The sequence below is a fragment of the Sorex araneus genome, chromosome 4 (genome assembly GCF_027595985.1).
Source record: "Sorex araneus isolate mSorAra2 chromosome 4, mSorAra2.pri, whole genome shotgun sequence".
NCBI lineage: Eukaryota > Metazoa > Chordata > Mammalia > Eulipotyphla > Soricidae > Sorex > Sorex araneus.
In genome coordinates, this window is record NC_073305.1 from 160020982 (window position 1) to 160043168 (window position 22187).

Genomic DNA, 22187 nt, shown 5'->3' on the forward strand with positions numbered 1-22187 from the left:
TGAACTGAGCTAAAATATCAGAAATCCAAAACCAAGAAATCCAAAACCATGAAATCCAAGAGCTCATATATTCTTCATTCTCAGCAATGGAAATCAAATTATCAAGTGATACCTTTTCAGCAGGTTTGATTGTGGGGGGAAATTCTAAATAGTAAGAGTTTTCTGTTGAAATATTGAATGTATTCAAAGTGTAGAGAGAAGAAAGTGAAGATCATTAGCCACACAGGTGGGGGGGGGGGTTGGAGGAGTGTATACTGGTTTTTTTTGTGAAGGGATGGGGGTCTGATCATTGAGGGATTGAGACTTGAACCTGAAAGCTTTGTAACTTTTTGCACCGTGATTCAATAAAAAAATAAAAATTTAAAAATAAATAAATATAAGCATATTTCTTGTTAAAAAAATCATCTGGCCATAAGGGTGAGAGCAACAATATACTGGGTAGGATATTTGCTTTGCACACAGCTGATCCTGGTTCAATCCCCGTTATCCCATATAGTTTCCCACACAACACCTGAATAATGCAGAACTATGTGACCTTGGACTCTGGACTCAACAGGGCCTGGAAGCAGAGATACTCTGCCTGTTATCCCCCAATCTCTGGCGACCCAGGGATCACACCCATAAGCCACATATTGCTCAGAGAGCCTGACAAGCTACGGAGAGTATCCTGCCTGCACAGGAAGAACCTGACAAGCTACCTATGGTGTATTCGATATGCCAAAAACAGTAATGATAGGACTCATTCCCCTGACCCTGAAAGACCCTCCAATCATTGGGAAAGACCAGTAAGGAGAGGCTGCTAAAATCTCAGGCCTGGAAAGAATAGAGATGTTACTGGTGTCCGCTCAAGTAAATTGATGAACAATATGACAGTGATAGAGTGATACAGTTGAACAGCGTTAAGAGAGAAATTTTGGGTCCCTTAATGTCCTCTGTCAAGATCTCACATTGGTTCCTTTCTGGTTCCCATGTATGTAGTCCTTGATCCATACTGTTGTTGTTGTTATTGTTATTTTTTTATTTAATCACCATGAGATACAGTTACAAAGCTTTCATGATCAGGTTTCAGTTATTTCAGTCATACAATGTTCCAACACCCAGCCCTCCACCAGTGTACATTTCCCACCACCTATATTCCCACTATCCCTCCTGCTACCCCCAGCCTGTCCTCCTCCTCCTCCTCCTCCTCCTCCTCCTCCTCCTCCTCCTCCTCCTCCTCCTCCTCCTCCTCCTCCTCTTCCTCCTCCTCCTCCTCCTCCTCCTCCTCCTCCTCCTCCTCCTCCTCCTCCTTCTTCTTCTTCTTCTTCTTCTTCTTCTTCTTCTTCTTCTTCTCTTTCTCCTCCTCTTTTTTTGTCCTCCTTCTCTTTCTTCTACTCCTTCTTCTCCTCTTTCTTCTACTCCTCCTTCTCCTTCTCCTTCTCCTTCTCCTCTTCATCCTCCTCATCTTCCTCCTCCTCATCCTCCTATCTCTCTTTCTCTCTCTCTTTCTCTCTGTCCTTTTGGGCAGTAGGATTTGCAGTACAGATACTGAGAGGTCATCATTTTTGATCCACTACTCACTTTCACAACATATCTCCCATTCAAAGTTATCCTTTCCAATCATCATTGTCATAATGGCCCCTTCTCTGTCCCAAATGCCTTATCCTGCAGTCCTTAAAGCAGGCTTTCAACCACGGACCAATCCTCCTGGCCGTTATTTCTACTATCCTTGGGAATTAATCACATACTATGTTTGTTTTATATCCCACAAATAAGTGCAGTCATTCTATGTCTTTCACTCTCCTTCTGACTTATTTCACTCAGCATGATACTCTCCATGTCCATACATTTGTAGTGAATTTCATGTTTTCATTTTTTCCTGGTGGTTGTGTAGTATTCCATTATGTAGATGTACTATCATTTCTTTATCCAATTGTCTATTCTCAGGAAGTGAGAATCTGACTATTGTGACTAGTGCTGCAATGAACATAAAAATACAGATATTGGCAGAATCTACTGACCCCATGCCAGGCTGTCTTCACTGAGGCCCCCTTGGAGAGGGGCAGGTTGGGTTTCCCTCCCTGTCCCAAGCAGGACCCCATCAGCCAAAAACCTCCAGAACCCAGCCACAGCCATGCTCAAGGCCACTCTCCACATGCTCAGATCAGCCTCACCCATGAAGGAACCGGCAGAGAAACCCAGGTATGCGGGCCCCATGGCTGAGATCTCCAAGCCTGCTCAAATCGGGACTAGGCCTCCTCCACCCAGCTCCCCAGTTTGCCAGTAGCTTAGCAGTCACACCCACAAACTGCTTCCGGCGCCATGTAATCTCATCAACGGCCAAGATCCAGAGACTATAAAATAAAGCTCCCGGAAGAGAGCAGTGTAGTATTTCCTGGAGTATACAGCCACATTCACAGCAGCACAACCTCTTATACTCTAGCCCTCTAATGTACCTAAAGAAGCACACATTTGTTTGGTTTTAATATGCGTGCTTATATTCTCTTATATACGGGCTTAAATGGCTCTAGAATGAAATACAACAAACTTCACAAACTTCCCTCTTATTATGGTGGGAAGATGCTTTCTGGTGGGATGGCAGTTTGAATGTTATCTGTAATGAACTATTGTGAACTAGGTGTTTGAATATTATCTGTAATGAACTATTGTGAACTACTTTATGAAAATAAAATGTATAAAAATCACAAAAAAAAAAAGAAGTGAAGATGTCATTTCTGCCTTTCTGCATTGCTTTTATGCCCCCAGGGTATATCCCCAGAGGTGGTTTTCCTGGGTCATATGGAAGCTCAATTTCTTGTTTTTTGAGAACTGTCCATGTTTTTTTCTAAAAGGGCTGGACCTATGACATTCCCACCATCAACGAAGAATAGTCCCTTTCTACCCATATCTGTGCAGCACTGATTGTTCTTACTCTTTTAGATGTGTGCCAGTCTCTGAGGTGTATGATGATATCTCTCTTTTCTGTGCCTTGAAGTCCACAGTGTCCTCTGCTGTCCTCCTGGTCTACCCCTCGGTGTCATGAAGTGTCCTGTGTCTTTTGTCCCCATCTGATGCCAGATGCTCTTAGCTATTTCTGGGCTTATATGGTCTGTCATTCAAGGCCCATTGCCCAGCTGCTCTTTAACTCTCTGGCTTTCCTTTGTTCTCCAGCCTCGTGGATGTGGTTAAGGTATGCTGTCTTTTTTGTCATCTGACCAGGAGATTCCCACCCCCTGCCCCCAGCCATTTCCATTCTCTCTCTGACTATTCCTCATGATGGTAAAATTTAAAATGACTAACTAGATTATTTGGTGTCCCTCCTTTCTTACTAGATTATAATTTGTACTTGTGCCTAATTAAATATTCTGAGGTCTACAGATTTAAGGGTGATTACTATTTCTTTTAAACAATGAGGAGGAAAAAATGAGTGTATCCAAAAGATACCAAGTGGATCAATAGTTTATTTCACCTACCTCACTAAAGAGATGCCCTAAAACCAAACCAAGGAAGAGAGTGACTACTGGCCAAACTCTTCTGACCTGTACCTTAGGGAAAGGACAGAGGAAATACTTCCTTACAAAAGTTTGGCCATGCCTCTCATTATCTGTATTGTAAACCATAATGCCCATAGGTAGAGAAAGAGTAAAAGAGAAATTGTCTACCATAGGTGCCAGTGGGGGTGGGGGGAAATTACTGGGGACATTTGGGGACATTGGTGGTAGAAAATGTACACTGGTGGAAGGATGAGTACTCAATCATTATATGACTGAAGCTCAAACATGAAAGTTTTATAACTGTACCTCACCGTGATTCAATTAAAAAATTTTAATTAAAAAAATGTTTGGCCATGTCCTCTGTCTAGGCCACCCTCTAACTGGAATTAGAATGCATCCACACATAAAATTTTCCTTTGATCTTATTAGCTTGTTCTGGTGCATCTCTTTCCAACTTGTTGCACGTTCTCTTCCTACTTTGTGTCCAGCATCCTCATATTGTTTTCTCTCTTCCATCCTCTCCCCAACCAGCAATTTTTGCACAGTGCCCTATGTTCGTATTCGGTATGCCAAAAACAGTAACAACAAGTCTCACAATGGAGATGTTACTGGTGCCCGCTCGAGCAAATCTATGAGCAAGGGAGGACGACAGTGCTACAGTGCCCTATGTTCCACACTTTCCCAACTTCCTTGTCCCCATTATATGCTTCCCTTATAATGACCACCTCCTCCTCAATTTCTTCCAAGACCAATGATCTAATTACAAGAGTACCCTTTTGCCAAATAAGCCATAATTTATGTCCAAATGTATACAAATGATAGAAGATGAGGAGCCGGGCTGCTGCTGAAGACTTTGGTAGTTCATCTAACAACGTGCAATATACTAAATATTTCAGGGTCTCTTCCTACTTGAGGTGACTTTTCATGCTTCAGTAGTTTCTGGGTTGTTCTATAAATAAATAGTTAAGAGGATAATTCTCTAGCCCATTTGACACAATTATGTGATTCCCCAGAAATTTGGAGGAAGGATTTGATTATAACTAAAGTCAGGAGGAAGTTGATCCTAGGTTTCTTTGCAAAAAGGATTCACTAAACAATCAGGAGAATCTAAAGAGTCAGAAGAAATTTTAGAGTATGTGAGAAAGTGTTATGCAATCTTGTCTTGCAACAATTAACACAGAACCTGGTACAGAGAAGGGTTGCATTAGTATAACTTTGCTGGTCAAGGTTACTGCTCTAAAAGGGCAAAAGATAGAGCCCAAAGATTGCAGGGGGCAAAAAAGGACTGACTGAAGATGAGAAAAAATCAAAAATAATATAAACTCCATAATTCTAAGGTTTGAGATAAAAACAAAGAATTTCCTTAGGTGGACTCCGAAGAACATCTAACCAGATAATTCCCAGAAGTATCCCGATTACTATTAAAGTGTATCCTGTTTGGGGGTGGGATGTGACTCAGCAGTGGAGTATAAACCTGGCATATTTGAGGGCCTGAATTTATCCCTAACATGACACATAAACACTTTTTTTAAGTACTCAAGGAAAGGAGAAAGTTCCTAAACCTGCTTCCCTCTATCTTCCCATTCAGTAATACTTGTTTTTGTCTCCATATGGGCAATTCTTCGAAAGAACACCAGAGGGCATTCCATTTAAACTATTTGAAATCTCCAAAATCATATCCCTTAGAGCACCAATTTTAATTTACTAGAGGAATTCTTCTAAGAACAGTTCCATAGTCTAAAGCGCAAAGTGGCATGACTTGTAGAAGAAATATAGTATAATTTATTATCATTTGGGGTGAATATTTTGATGCATACAGAATTTGTGCACATTTTATAAGTACTTAGGATTATTCCAAGGCTAAAAGGGTGATTGCCTAGCATCCTAAGAGCAAAAGCAGAAATCACAGCATCCTCAGGAGTGAGTGATGAAGCTGTAGAAAAAACTTACTTCCACTGTGGCAACTTCCTTGCTGGAAATGGGTTTCTTTTCTGCCACCACCTATTTCATAAATGTGCTATTGTTGCAAAGACCTAAGAGAAACAAAATTTCTCAGAAAGAGAATTAAAGGGAGCATATATGTCCTTAAAATTAGCATATACATGCATATGTGCTTGTATGGGCACTGTAGAGGCATTGTATAATATGTATATGCATTGAACATCTATATACATTATGAGCTGTGCATAAAATTATTCTCTCCAATATTCACATTGCATATATTATTTTGTCCTTTTTTCTTTTTGACTATTGGTTCAGTGCAGTTTCAGTGAGAAAGAAAATAAAAATTTTGGTGACTAATAGTTTAGGTGGGTCTCCTTAGCTATTCTTCCAAGATGTTTGTTCTATCCTTAGAATTCTGACCACAAAGGGATTTCAAACTCTCACTGAGTGACAGTTTCAGCTCTTCCTCCAGCTACAACTGGCCTAATCTTATTCTAGCACACCTGACTTAAATATATTGCACATGACTGAAAATCTACACCCAAAGTGCCAGAAATTAAGCATTTAAATGCAAACATCCATGAGGTATAATTTTCTCTGAGAGCACAATAGTGATAAAGGAAACTGATTGGTAGTTAGCAAAAGTTTGAGGTTATATTTTCTCATTATAGGTCTTGTATATAACCATATCATAACTCCTTAATATCTCTTTGAAAGATTATCTTCTTTCTCAGATTCCAGTTTTTTTATCTTCTGTGAGCTACATTTAAAATTCATAAATTATTCTGTTAATTGCCTTACAATAATAAAGGGGCTATTAAAAACTACAACCAGTTTAAAATGTAATTGAAGTGAGTTTAACCCACAAAGTTCTATCAAACCTGTAAACATTTTGGGGCTAGAGCAATAGCACAGCGGGTATGGCATTTGCCTTGCACGAGGCTGACCTGGGTTTGATTCCCAGCATCCCACATGGTCCCCTGAGCACAGCCAGGAGTTATTCCTGAGTGCAAAGCCAGAAGTAACTCAGCATTGCTGAGTGTGACCCAAAAAGAAAAAAAAAAGCAAAAAAGAAAAACCCTGTAAAAATTTTAAGTAATTGTAAGCATTAAAAAAATTCAGGAATAACTTGTTGAATTAAAATAGTTGGTGATAAACAATTATTACCAACAATAGAAAAATCAGTGAAGGTTCAACTACTATGAATTTATAGAATCCTTGGAGTCGCTGTTATATATTTTTAATTTATACAGATGCCAAGTCATAAATACTTATATCTGGAGCCTTTCACTCTGTAACCTAATTAATCAGAATTGCTTTTCCAAAATTATACTGGGAATATTACGTTAGAGAACAGATTTTAATATGTCACAAGTTAGATATTTGATACTTGCTTAATTTTTGAAATTTCAGCTTTATTAGAAGTATAACTGACCTATAAAAATGTACCATACTTTTTAACATATTTCTTTTTAAGATGCCTCTTGGTGACTTGAGTACATACATACATACTTAATATAACACCCCACACTTAGTTAACATACTCATCACTAAACACATTTGTCATGTGTGTATGGCAGAGAGAACTTTCAAGTTCTATTATCTTAGCAAATTCATTTATATACTAAATTTTATTTATATACTAACATGTAGTGAACTATTGTCACCTGATTGTACATCTGATAATCAAATTTTGATACTTGTCTAATTTCCATTAGATGCACAGTTCTTGGTTATTTATAATGAGCCAAAAGAGAAACTATCTGAGTAGCAAACATAAATTTTTCTTAAGTATTTTATTTCTACCAAAGAAATACACACTACAATATATGAAATTTAAAAAAATGTAATAATCTCCATCAGTGAAATATCCCATTTAAAGTAAACTATTGAAAATATTCATACATTGTTAGCTTGAACTGGTAATCAAACCATAATTTTAGTGCAGAATAAGAGCAAGAGTCTCTTACTTCAAAGAATTAGAAAATAATTACCCATTACTTCTAATTTGCAAACTAGCTAGACTAGATGCAAATTCCATCATTAGCCTAACTTAAACACTGACCTTATCATCATGTTGCTTACAATCTGGTATTATTTTAAGTAAAAAGAAAATCTGTCAGTGCATGCATAGTCTATAGTAGTCTCTGAAAATAAGCTACTTCCTGAATTAGCAAAACAAGGGCTGAAGAGATAGTATAGCGTGGAAGGTACTTGGTTTGTATGTGGGCAACCTGGATTTGATCCAGGCACTCCATATGATCCCATGGGCCCTGTACAAAGAGCAGAAAGTAAATCCTGAATACAACCAGATCTGGTCTTAAAACAAAACAAAACAAAACAAAAAGATAATAATTAAATTTTATCTTATTGATTCCTTAGAATGCTATATACTCATTAAAAAGATAAGATATAGAGCAATTAGTAAAATATTTTTGACACATCTGCTTATTGAAAAATATACAAGTTGATTACGTGTCATGCATTTAAAAACAAGTGATGTTAATAAAGTGTAAAACATCAGAATGAAATGATTATAGAATTCAAAATTTGATGACATATTTCTCTTTTTTAACATAAAATTTTACATAATAATTTAAGATCATTAATCATTGGAAAATATGACATATTTTCCATTTTTACATCATAAAACTTGCCGTGTCCAAGAAATTTCTAAAAATATTGTTTCTTAAATTACATTTTATAATAATTGTGCACTTTGGGGGGGTCACACCCAGCGATGCACAGGGGTTACTCCTGGCTCATGCACTCAGGAATTACTCCTGGCGGTGCTCAGGGAACCATATGGGATGCTGGGAATCAAGCCCAGGTTAGCTGCGTACAAGGTAAATGCCCTACCCACTGTACTATCGCTCCAGCCCCAGAATTGTGCATTTCAAAAAAAATGCATTGAATTATCATTTTGAAATTAATCTTTGAGATCTAAAAGCATACTTTACATCTTTTTCTGTTGTTACACCTGTATTCAGTATTATTAATAGTTGGATCAAATGAATTTGGAACAGCCAAGCAAGTAGATATGAGTATTTTGAAACAAGTAAATATAAATATTTTGATTGGTTCATTGCTTCATTGACTCATTTTATTTTTCTTTGTTTATACTTAAAGTATTGGTTTAGTAAGTTTTCTAACTTGGAAAAATCTTTCTTCTCCTAATTCTCCTTACAAAGAAAGATTGACTCCTCTAAAGGAATGTGAAGACATACTTGGTTTATTGTGTTTCAAGCAGATTTCAAGAATAGCTGATAAAGTGAGTCTTTACATCATGAGAAATGTAAGCAATAGGAAACTGTGACCCAGCATGTTCCAACACATCACACAGTGCAACTTGCCTAAACCTAGACACATAGGAAAAGTATTTTGATACAATTTTTTTGCTCAAAGAACATTTCAAATTAGAAAGACATGCACAAGGAAGAGGGTGTAATGTGTTCTATAGGCTGATCTCCAGGGCTTGAGAAAAGGAGATAACAAATTTAGCTCTAGGGATGACAAAAGTTCCATTTCTATGTTTTCTTTGGTTGACTTGATACTTCTTTCTACGTGAGAGACTTGCAATGACAAAATTGGGCTGTAAATGACTAAAGAAGCAGGGAGCTGTACTGCTGGGTCCCACTGGACCACTGGGCTCATAGGGACTATGAACAGCAGAGACACACAGCTGGGGAAAGACTGTAGTACAGAAGGCAATTTAATTCTCCTTTTCCAGTCTTAATGCTTTGCATCTTATCCTTGTCTGACTGAGATAACTGGGTTCAGCATAGAATTCTGAATGCAAGTAGGCAACATTTTTTAAATGTGTTTAATACTTTAAATATTTTATGAAGATGTCTGGTATTGGTGTGATTTTCATTTTATATTATGGAAGTTGTTTTCCATGCCTTTTCTGAGTTTTAAGAATGAATAGGGGCTGGAATAAATGCTCAGCTGTTAGAGCATTTGCCTTGCACGCAGCCAACCCAGATTCGATTCCCAACATCCCATATGGTCCCCCGAGCATCGCCAGGAGTAATTCCTGAGTGCAGAGCCAGGAGTAACCCCTGAGCATTGTTGGGTGTGATCCAAAAAGAAAAAAAAAAACAAGAATGAATGAATAAAGTTTGGGGCCAGAGAGCTAGTAAAACAGGTAAGCCATTTCCCTGGCGTGCAGCTGACTTGGATTCACTCCCTGGCTCTTTACATGGTCCCAGAACCTCTATCGGGAGTCATTCCAGAGTTCAGAGAGTCAGGAGTAAGCCCTGACCTGACTACTGCTAGGTGTGGCAAAAGAGCCATTAAAAAAAAAAAAAAAGCACCATAAGTTTTGTCTAATCAAATATTTTTTCTGCTTCAAATATAATTAAATGGTATTTTGTCTTTTTAAATTTGTTAAATATACATTATTTTCTTCTTTTCCTAAAGTAGGTCCTGTATTATTTCAGAGTATAGTATGTGTGGCCATGACCAAACATAAGAAATAATAAGAATTTAACATTAGATTAGAAGTTCCCTAGGTACTTCTACTACTTGCACTGTAGCACTGTCGTCCTGTTTATCATTTTGCTCAAATGGGTACCAGTAACGTCTCCATCGTGAGACTTGTTACTGTTTTTGGCATATCGAATATGTCACGGGTAGCTTGCCAGACTCTGCCATGTGGGAGGGATACTCTCGGTAGCTTGCCGGGCTCTCTGAGAGGGAAGGAGGAATCGAACCCGGGTCTGCTTTGTGCAGGGCAAATGCCTTACACCACTGCGCTATCGCTCCAGTCCTCTACTACTTGACTGCCTAAAATTTTTCTTTTTACAGCTAATTTCTACCCTTATATTGAGATATATAATGTTCAATTACTTACTTATAATTTCACCATGTACATGCATGCATATACACATACTCCATCTAACCACTGATGCTTGGCCAACGGGGTCAAAGTTCAAAGTGGTGCTGGGGGGCTGGAGGGGGTGGCCCATGGTGATAGAGATTACCCAGGAACCTCTGATGGTGCTTGAGGGCTGTCAGGGCTACACTGCTAATGTTCTAGAGGTTATGCTGGGTATTCAACCCAGGGCAAGAATGCATTCCAACTGCTTCACTATCTCTGGTCCCAAGAAGTGTGTAGTTATAATGTTTCTCTATATTCCGTGTTTTAATTTTCATGTTCAATATTCCATGAGAATAAGAATCAGAGTTTTCCTCAACCTTATAATTATATGTTTATAGATCCTTTGGACCTTTACATACTCTAACTATAATTATTGTCCGCACATCCTCTGACTGCAATGGACTCTCTCACCTGCTCCTCTTTCACTCTCACACCACTATCCACCTGGAAGTCCCAGTTCAGATATCACAGTTTTCTTGTCTCTGTGCCTGCACATCCCTTATATCTCCCGTAAAGAATTGTTACCATGCCACAAATGCGTGTGCTTATATTCCAATGCAGTGAACTCCAGCAGAAGGCGCGGTTTATTTTTTTGATAGAGATCTGCACAAAGTCTGGTGATAGGAGGTGCCCAGATGCATTTTCATTTTACTAGTATTTCATTTGTTTGGTTTGAGAGTCACACCAGGTAGTGCTCAGGGACTACTCCTGGCATAGTACTCTGGGATTGCTCCTGGAAGTATGCAATGCTGTAGATCAAACATGGGTTTCCTGCATGCAAAACATGTACTCAACCCATTGGGTTATTTCTCTATTCTTCCCTTACAAATAAATTATTTTTGCTTCTGTATCATACACAACTGTGTAAATTACTACTTAATCAGAACCCAGAGATCATTCCTGAAAGTTTTCAGGACCATATGAATTGCCAGGGATTGAACCCGGGTTGAACTTGTACAAGGAAAGCAGTTTACTAGCTGTTCTATTGTACTCTCTCCACTCCCACCTCCACTCCCCACAAGTATTTTTTAACAACAATGAGACATTTGGAAGAGCCTGGAAAGTTCCCCGTGGCATATTCGACATGCCAAATACAGTAACAATAACAGGTCTCATTCCCCTGACCCTGAAAAGAGCCTCCAATCATTGAATAAAACAAATAAGGAGAGGCTGCTAAAATCTCAGGGCTGGGGCAAATGGAGACATTACTGGGAGCCCACTTGAGTAAATCAATGAACAACGGGATGACAGTGACAGTGATTCAGATTTTATTATTATCAGTTTAGGAGTGGAAAGGTTGTAGTACATGGTTAATCTATTTTTCTTGCTGAGATCTCTCTGTACTGTTTTCTACAGGAACTGGAGCAATTTGCATTTTTATGAACAGTGTTAGGAGTTCCTATTTCTTCTCGCCCTCTGCAGCATTTGATCCTAACCTCTGTGTGTGTGTCTGTGTGTGTGTGTGTGTGTATGGTAGGAGGTTCAGTGAGGCTACACCTAGTAGTGTTGAGGCTCCTGTGTAATCACTCCTGGCAAGCTTGGGAGACTATCTGTGGTGCCAGGAATCCAGCCTAGATTGGCAGCTTGCAAGACAAATGCCATACCCACTGCACTATCTCTCCAATCAGTCCAAGCCTTTTGCTATAGGTTATTCTCATAAGTATGGAGTGATATTTTATTGTCATTTTTGTTTATATTTCTCTTAAATAATGATGAGCATTTCCTCATGTTTCTGTTGACTTCCTGCTTTCCTTGGTGGTTTTCAGCAATTCTCTCTATTTTCTGATAAGCTATTGGTTTTTCTTTTTCCCACAATGTAGAAACTGTCAATTTGAGGTCATCCAACTTGTTTAAATTTTATTTTATTTTTATGCCATTAGAATCAACTCACAGAAGACATAGGTTAAAAGTGTGAGCATGTGTGTCCAGTTTTAAATATTTTGATTTTGCAACATTTATGTCAATATCATTTCTGAAGTAGTTTTTCTTTTCTACCAATCTCTAAAGGTAGGCCATCAGAGCTTAGTTTTGTCCATAAGTTATATTTTAACTAATCTAAAAGTTGTATAACATTTAATTATAGTTTTAATTTATATATCTATTTTGTATAATGACAAATTATATTGAGCATAGTTTATATGTCCATTTTCTCTTTTAATATCCTTTTTCTTAATGTATCTGTTGATGACTTTTCAGATTAATTGGATTCTTTACTCTTTCTTCTTTTGATTTTGAGTGTTCTTATGTACTACTGGTTAAAAGTCACTAGTCAGATATATTACTGATAAATAATAAAATGTATCCAGGAATCCAAATAATTAAATGAAAGTTGTATAACCATATATATCAATATTGCATTGAATATGCATGAATATGTGTTTGCATGTGTTGTCTGTTAAAAAACTCACTTCAAATACAATCATCCTGGTAGGTTAAAAGTAAGCTAATGGGCGTGTATATGCTGCCAGAGCCCATGTGATGCTTGCGCCCATGTGGTGGCTGAACACATATGGCACCTGAGCAGATGTGACACCCACATCTCCCCTCTTGAGATGTGTACTTTCCGATCTAATGCTGGAGTGTGTGTAGGTAGAGGCCTTTGGGGAAACCAGTGCTCTTTTGAGCAAGCTTCTCTCTCTCCTACTTTTCTCTTCTTCTACCCCTTCAAAAACCTCCAAATTAAATTTTTTTATATTCAAAAAAATAAATAAATATAAAATGTATACTATGTAAACACTAATAAAAATGACATTATATTAATATTCATTTATATTGATGAATTTAATTAATTCATTAAATTAATACGCATTTAAGATTCTAGGGCAAAAAATTATCAGAAACAAAGAGACATTACATCTGATTTTTAAAAAATTAATTTATCCTGAAGGTATAATAATATTGAATGTGAATTCTCCTAACACTAGAGTTTTAAATGCATGAAAAAAATATTTATGGGATTAAGAAGAGAGAGACAAACCCATAATTACAGTTGAATAATTATCATTACAGGAAGAGTAAAGTATGATACAGAGAACATAAGCAAAGATTTAAAAGATAATGCCATTATTCAACTAGTTCTAATTACCATGTAAAAAAGATTACAATCGATATAACAGAATTCTTTTTTTTTTTCAGTTGTATGTGTGACATCTGGCATATCTTAGGTCATAAAACAAATCTAAAAACTTTACATAATTAAATTATCTATTGCATTTTATATGCAATAATAGAATTACACCTGAACCAAAATAAAAATAAGAAAAAAATCTTCAAAATTTAATAATACCCTTTTTAATAATGAATGGACCAATGACAAATTTCAAAATAAAAGTATTTAGAAATGAACAAAAATGAAAATTAAAACATTAAAATTTACCATTAAATTTACCAGATCAAGGCCAATTAAACATTGGTTCTATCACAGTGACAAGTCTCTGGTGATCTCAAATTCTCTGTTGTCATCCAGGTCATGAGACTCAGAGTCATCAGATCAGTCTTGCAAACAGTTAAGAAATCCTCAAAAACTACTAAATTTTCTATGAAATCATAAAACTACCTAAATAGCCAAATTAACATTGGGGGAAAAGCTAATGGGAGGTATTTAATTTCCTGGTTATAAGTTTAACTCTAAAGCTATAGGAATAAAAACTGTGTTACTAGGATAAAGCATACTTTGAGACTATTGAGACGAGAAGTAGGAGCCCAGAAATCCTCAGGTATATGGACAGTTAATCTATGACAAAGAGTTGGGTTCATAAAGTGGTGATGTGAAGCTTAATTTTGCATATCAAACCATAAACACCTACAGTATTATAATTAAGTAACCTGAAGTATAATGTTTTCAACAAACAGTGTTGGGTACACTTTATAGCCACTTGCCAAAAAAAAAAAAATAGAAAGAAAGAAAGAAAGAAAGAAAGAAAGAAAGAAAGAAAGAAAGAAAGAAAGAAAGAAAGAAAGAAAGAAAGAAAGAAAGAAAGAAAGAAAGAAAGAAAGAAAGAAAGAGAAAGAAAGGAAGGAAGGAAGGAAGGAAGGAAGGAAGGAAGGAAGGAAGGAAGGAAGGAAGGAAGGAAGGAAGGAAGGAAGGAAGGAAGGAAGAGAGAGAGAAAGAGAGAGAAAGAGAGAAAGAAAGAGAAAGAAAGAGAGAGAGAAAGAGAGAGAAAGAGAGAAAGAAAGAGAAAGAAAGAGAGAGAGAAAGAGAGAGAAAGAGAAAGAAAGAAAGAAAGAAAGAAAGAGAAAGAAAGAAAGAAAGAAAGAAAGAAAGAAAGAAAGAAAGAAAGAAAGAAAGAAAGAAAGAAAGAAAGAAAGAAAGAAAGAAAGAAAGAAAGAAAGAAAGAAAGAAATAGAAAGAAATTTTATCTGTGTCTCACACTAAATACAAAGGTCAACTCAAAGAGGATTAAAGAGATCAAATTTAGGTCAGAATCTTGAAAATATGTTTAGGAAAATATAATTGTTTCTATGCATGATATGAACATCAAGGGTTTTCTTCAATAATTTAACTCCACCTGCAAAGAAAACAGAAACAAGAAAAAAATGTGACTACATAAAACTAAAAAGGTTTTGCATGAAAGAAAAAACCAAGGCTAAATAAAAAAGCAACATACTGAATGGGCAAAAATATTGGCACACTATATTGGTGGTGGTGAAGGTGCCAATATGTACAATAATTTTGTACATCAGAACCATAAACATCAAAATTGTTGTAGCCATGTTACCTAAAATGTAATTAAAAATAGATAAAAATAAGAAGGAAGGAAATGAGATAAAATTAAAAATATTGAACTGTAGAAAAATATTTGCACACCTTATATATGATATTTAGGTAATGACTAAGTTATACATATCACTCAAAAATCTCAGCAATAGGAGAAAAAACAATTAACAATCCCACCAAAAATTAAGAAGAGCTGAGACATGGTCAATAGAACTCAGAAATGAGGAGTCTAGGAGAGGAAGAAATAACTGTGTAATAATGGAGGAAGGGACCCTAAATACTGCTAGAGAGTTTGGTGCGCTAGCGGTAGTACAACAGGTAGGGCGTTTGCCTTGCAGGAGGCTGACCCAGGTTCGATTCCTCCGCCCCTCTCAGAGAGCCTGGCAAGCTCCCCGTGTCGTATTCGATATGCCCAAAACAGTAACAACAAGCCTCACAATGGAGACATTACTGGTGCCCTCTTGAGCAAATTGATGGGCAATAGGAGGACAGTGCAGTGGACAGTGCATAGGGTTTGGTGTAGTGGCAACTACAACTGCAAAATAACTTTAATAGTATTGTAACCTATGAAACCTCAATAAAATATTTTTTAAAAATAGGGAGATATTAATAGATACTCCATTAAGAAGGTATAAGAAGGTAAGCAAATGAAAGTGTTTATCATAACTTATCATCAATAAAATGTAAATAAAGGGCTGGAACAATAGTACATCAGAATGGGCACTGCCTTGCACCTGGATGCCTTGGTTTCTGTCTTCAGCAACCCATATGGTCCCCTGAGCAGGAGTGATCCCTGACACAGAGCCAGGAGTAAGCCCTGAGTACCCATGAGTGTGACTCAAAAACCAAAATAAAAACAGAAGAAAAATGAGAATGAGATATTGTGTCTCATCATTTTTATCAAAAAGTCTAGAAACAACCCATTGTGGCAGGAATGCAGAGAACAAAAGAGGTGAGAATGTGGTGTTGTTCAGTCTCTGTAGAAAACAGTATGAGGATTTCTCAAAAAATTAAAATAGAACTTCCATATGGCCCAACAACTTCACTCCACGGTGTCTATCTCAAGAATGTAAAATCACTAGCTTGAAAGGTATGTGGACACATATGTTAATTGCAGCACTATTTTAAATAACCAGTATATAGAAACAACTCATATTCAGTGGGAGATGAATGAACCAATAAATTATATATGTACACAATGGAATGCTATGCAGCTATAAAAATTGGAATCTTGCCTTTTGCTACACTGTGGATGTAACTAGAGGATGTCATATTGAGTAAAATAAATCAGAGGAAGAAGGACAAATAATCATCTCACTCACATTTGCAAAAAGAAGCAGAAAAATAGTCTATAATTAAAACATTGAACTTTGACTAAAGAACTGAGGTTAACAAGTGGTAAAAGGGATGAGATATTTAAGATATGGAGCAAAAGTTTTATTTGTATTCCCAGTGGGAATTAAGCACTCTATTGTCTTGCTCATGACAGTGAATCAGTAGCTATTTATGATTAATGATTTATTCATTTCTTGTTCGGAAAACCTCAGAAGTGTATTATGACTTCAGTCGTGAAGTCAAGGAAAGCCTGTGCAATAAGCCCCAGGGTATCTAGTCTGAGAAGGAAAATAGCAACATAACTGAAGAGGCTGTTGGAAACAATAACTAAATTATTTCGGCTAAAGATCAGCTGGGTCAAGGCCAAACCAAAACTGACAGGACTTCTGGTTATCATGAATAGAAATACAGGCTGAGTTCCAGAATAAGAAGAAATGAGGTTGTTTTGGGAAAAAAAAAGTCTTAAAAATTAAACAACTTGATAGCTAAAATACAAGGAAAATATGCTGCTTTTGCAATACATGAGGTTTCGCTGAGAATTTTTTGTTTTGCTTTTTAAATTCTTATTCACATAATAAGCATTGGTGTTTATTTTTAATGGTATGGATAACAGGACAAACGTCTTTTTGGTAGTTAAATACAAGGTGTATAAATAAAATTGTAACTACCAGCTTAGCATTTTCCAGTTACATCTTTAATTGTAAAATATTTAAATTTTATGAAAGCCAAATTGTAAGGTTTCCTATAAGTAAGCAAATCCAAGTTCATGTTTGATATTACAGATCTCTAGCAGGTGATTTATTTTTGCCTTCTTCGCTTCCAAAAATTCCTTAGTCATTGGTTATGAATTTCACAAATTGTCTGCATGACTTTCCCAATAGTGAAATTAAGTCTGGAGAACACAAGATGCCAAGGCAAAGTTAAAGGGTGAGAATGCTAAAAAAAACAAATTAACCTTTCTAGGTGTGTAATAATTGTAATATACAAATCTTTATTTTTATCTGACAAAAAAAAGAGAATGCTAAAACCAAAACAGAAAAATTTAAAAAAAATAAAGAAGAAGAAGAAGAAACACTAAGAATTCTACTTCAGGCAAAACAATACTTCTATTTAATTGGATTTCTTTTAAAAATTTTTCTTTTCTTATTATAACACTATGATTAAAATAGTTGTTAATAATATGGTTGTTAAAAAATAATAATACAGTTGTTTCAGGCATGCAAAGTTCCAACACCAATCCTACCACTGGTGTGACCTTCCCTCCAATAATGTCCCCAGTTTCCCTCCCACCCCCCACAAGACTGTCCACTTTAGGCACATGAAGTTTTACTTCATATTACTTGTTACAAAAAAATGACAAATGTGATCAGAAAATATATTAATTAGTCATTTTGTCATGATTGTTAGTTCTCACAATGTTTCTAAAGTCATTGTCAGGATTTCTGAGCTGATTGGTGCTGATTGAGCTTTCTTTCTGTGTTATTATTTCACTCATTGAGGTTGCTGGGCTTCTATGCAACTTCCACATAGAATTTACTGTGCTTCTGCTGGGCCGTATCTACTGTGAAATTTGGAGGAGACCACTTCAAAGCGAGGCCACTTTGAAGCCACTTTGCTTCAAGAGCTGTGAAACTGAGTCCATCTTTTCCCTAAAATACTGCGTGGTTGTTAGTGCTTTCTTGGCATCCATTTTCTGCTCCAATCTCTTACACACATCTCTCACAAATCACCTTTCTGAGGTTCAATTCCAATTGTGTCATTCTTCTGCTCATAAACTTCCAATGACTCCTTATTCTCTGAACAATAAAATACAAACTTGAGCTGGGCATTCAATCTCCAAACTAGAACTCTAATTCGGTCTTCTACTTTATGACTCTTAATAAACTCAATTACCTTACTGGACCTAAGAGTCTGATCAAGTGGAATCATTCATGTTTTTATGTATATAAAAATGCTAAAACCAAAATGCTAAAACCTGGATATTCCTAACTTTAACAAATTGGTTCTTGGTTTTCAATTTTGGCAGTCGTATATATTTAAGTCCTGCTTAACTTTTCAAGTCTACCATATACACCACCTGTTATGGAATAAATTGTCTCCTCTCAAAATCTTTGTTCGTTTGTTTTTGGACCACAGCTGATAGTGCTCAGGGCTTACTGCTGGCTCTGTGCTCAGGAATCAGGGATCACTCCTAGCAGGCTCAGAGGGCCATATGGGTTGCCGGGAATTGAACCCAGGTCAGCCACATGTCTACCTGCTGTACTCAGGTCCCTCCCATCAAAAATTTTTATCTTGAAACCCTAATCTTAAATGTGACTATATTGTAGATATAAATTTCAGGGATGAAATTTCGATTTTAAAAGATCACAAGACGGGCTGGAGAAATAGCATAATGGGTAAGGCACTTGCCTTGCACACAACTGACCCAGGTTTTTTTTTCCTCCAGCACCTCGTATGTTTACTTGAGTCTGCTAGGAGTGAACCCTGAGTGCAGAGCCCGGAGAAACCCAAGAGTACTTCCAGGTGTGGCCCCCAAACAAAAACAGGTCAAAAGGTTAAACCCTAATCTGATAGGAATGGTGACCTTATTAGAAGATGGAAAGGAAGAGAAATCATGGATTCCGCCAACTCCCCTCAAAGTGCAGGAAGGAAAGGTCATGTGAGGACACAGGAAGCAGGCAATTCTCTACAAGCCAGAAAAAGACTCTACAAGGAAACTAACACTAACCACTCCTTCACCTTACACTTCTGGAATTCAACCAGAGAAAGTAGATTTCTGTTAATCAAGTTACCCAATCTCTCTTACTTAGTTATGGTAGCTGAGACCACCTCTCCTGAAATCCCTAGCTTCATGACATTTTATTTATTCCTGCATAATAGCTCTTATAGAGGCTGGAGTGATAGTACAGTGGGTAGTGAGCTTGCCTTGCATAGTTTGATCCCTGGCATCCCATATTGTCCCCTAAGCACTACCAGGAGTAATTCCTGAGTGAAGAGCCAAGAGTAACCTCTGAGCATCACTGGGTGTGTGTCCCAAAAATCAAAAGGAAAACAACTTCACTAAAAAGCATTTATAACTTCTCAGCATTGATTGCAAGCATTTAGTGCATCAGTTAATATTAAGTCAAGCCTGTACAAAACAGTTTAACTATCTTTCATGGAAGGGACCTGGGATGAATGCATATGTCTAATATATAGACTTCTGAATTTTATAAAATGCTTTTGTCTTTTTATTTTTCTAGCTGAACATTTTTCATACTAAGAGTTGCTTTAAGATTTAAAATAGCCACTAAACGCTGAGCCATAGATATTCCAGAAACTTAAAAACAAAGGGTGAGAAGAAGGGCTAAGATACACTTCTCAGCTGTGTCAGTTGTTCTTTGGGAGCCTTCTCAGAAAACCTCATGCATTTCTGCCAAAATATATTGTAAAAAACTAAAGCTCGCCGAGGGGCGAGTGCACTCGCGGGCTCTCCGGGCGGCTCTGTCTCACCGCCCGCGTTCCGTGCCCTGGAACCGCAGTGTGTGGACTGGATTGGGACAGCCGGTGGTCAAGGAAAGGTGAAGGAAGAACGAGGACCAAGCTAGTTGCTGATTAGTTACCGTTTATTCAATCTTCCATCTTTCTCATCTCCCGCATTCCCAGCTCCGGCCTCTCTCTGGATCTACTGCCGCCTCTCCCTGGCTTCTCTGTCTCCTCCTCCTTCTCTCTCCCACCTTGCCTTCTAGGCTACACCCAGCCAGGTAGCAAAATCAACATAAGAAAGCCCTTCCCGAGGGCAGGGCATTCCAAAACCCTTCCTCTCTCTCTTAAGGTTTTTTTCTTTTCCTTAGTCCAGGAACTTATTAACATCTTAATACTAGTTATTTTTGTATGGACATAGCAAGGGATACATTGAGGCTTGCAAGGCAGCTCTCCTGGCAACATCTTGCCACAGGCTCAGACCACAGCACTCAGGCCAGATTAATCATTCCTCACCCTAGCAGGGTCTGAATCTAGTTATCACTGGTTTGGATCATGACAGCATTTGTCCATGATCAAGCTCTTAACTTATAGTTAAGCATTAGGCACTTTGGCCAGGCCCATCTCGATGCCAGGGTAGCACAAACTCACCGCTTGCCCTGGGTCCTTCTTGTCCCACGTCGGGACCCTGCTTTGGGGATGCTAGGAAGTAAGGGCAGCTGAGGCTTAGGTCAAGAGAACAGATGCCCTGGAGGAAAATATCATGTAGAGTCAAATGACTCCCAGGTTACAAAAGCATAACATTTGTTTAGTCTTCCTGTGTCCATACAAATAGGACTTGCTCTGAATAAACTATGCAAAAGACTCAAGGAGAAGAGAAAAACATTATTTACAAGTCAACAGAACACTAAGAAAGAAGCTACAAATAAACACAGTGGAATGGGAGCACTGTGACGGGAGTAACCCAATAAACCTAAACTATCTGAAGCTATGTTATTCTACAATATATCAAAATCTAATTGTATGTAACACCTGATTTCAAGGTGGTGGAGTTCAATTTGTAAAATGGTTTAGTATATACATAGAGAGAGATCAAAGTCAGTTTGCATATCCTAATATTTATTTTACTGCTTCTAGAAGACTATGAGGCTTAAGAGCATGTAAACTATATCTGTCAAACTTGAACAGTATATAGTATGGATGTGCATTTTTATGAGTTTTGATACATATTTGATGTGTATATTTGTTAAATAAGTAAATAGTAAATATTCATTCACATAAACTTTTCCTGAAGTGTATGTAGGTAGAATTTTCCCATATCCTGACACCTGTTCTAATTTAACACTATTTTAGGCTATAAGTATTATATTCTATGCTTAATTTCTCAAGATCAAGATTTCTTCTTACAGAGCTCAAACAATTTATACAATCAAACTTCTCTACATATAGAAATTTTTGATGTGCTTCCCAAAGATCAAAAGAGCACAGTTTTCTTCATTATATTATCTTATTTATTATTTTATTTATTTTCAATTTTTTCAGTGCTTGGGATAAAACCCAGGGCCTCACATATTAATGATGTTCACTCTACCACTGAATCACATCATTGATAGTTTTTTTTTTTATAAACAAAGGAAGTAGCTTTCATAAACTTAGAGAAAAAGAAATTGTGTCCTCCTGCTATTATTCCAACATGATGGATTCAGCACCTTAGGATAATCAGTTTTCATTTTCTCTCATGAACAGTGTTGAGATGGATTGGGCAAGGTACTATATTACTTTGTTTTATTTGTTAAAAAGCTATCCTTTTCTGAGCAGCTTAAATATTGGAGCACATGAAGAAGACTCAAGTTCAATCTCAGCATCACAGAGTCTCAGGCACCATGGGGTGTGGCTCCAAATCAAAACTAAGACAAAAGGAAGGAAACAGACCTATTCTCTTCCTTTGGGATGAAATTATCCTGCTCTTTAAATTTTCTATCATTTCATCTTCTGTACTTTCTCTTTTATTTATTCGCTTTCTTCATATTAGATTAAAAATGAAGGATATTTTTAATCAGACTCAGTAGGAAGGAAGGTAAAGATACTGATGGTAATGGTGGGATAAATTTTTCTCTCTCTGTCCTTGCTTCCATATTCCAACTTGGAGGGGCACAGAGGAATACCCAATAGAGTCTTGAACAGAATTTGGTTGCTACTCCATTTTACCAATTCCATAGTTGAACTAAGTCAATGGAACATTTACTATATTATTGCCTCAATGAGAAAATGGTAGGCTCCTTTTCAACTTTTCTAACCTCAATTCTGCGCTCTCCTACTTGAGCCACATTCCCAATCCATCTGCAGCCAGGGTCCAAGTTGCTATTGGACATTT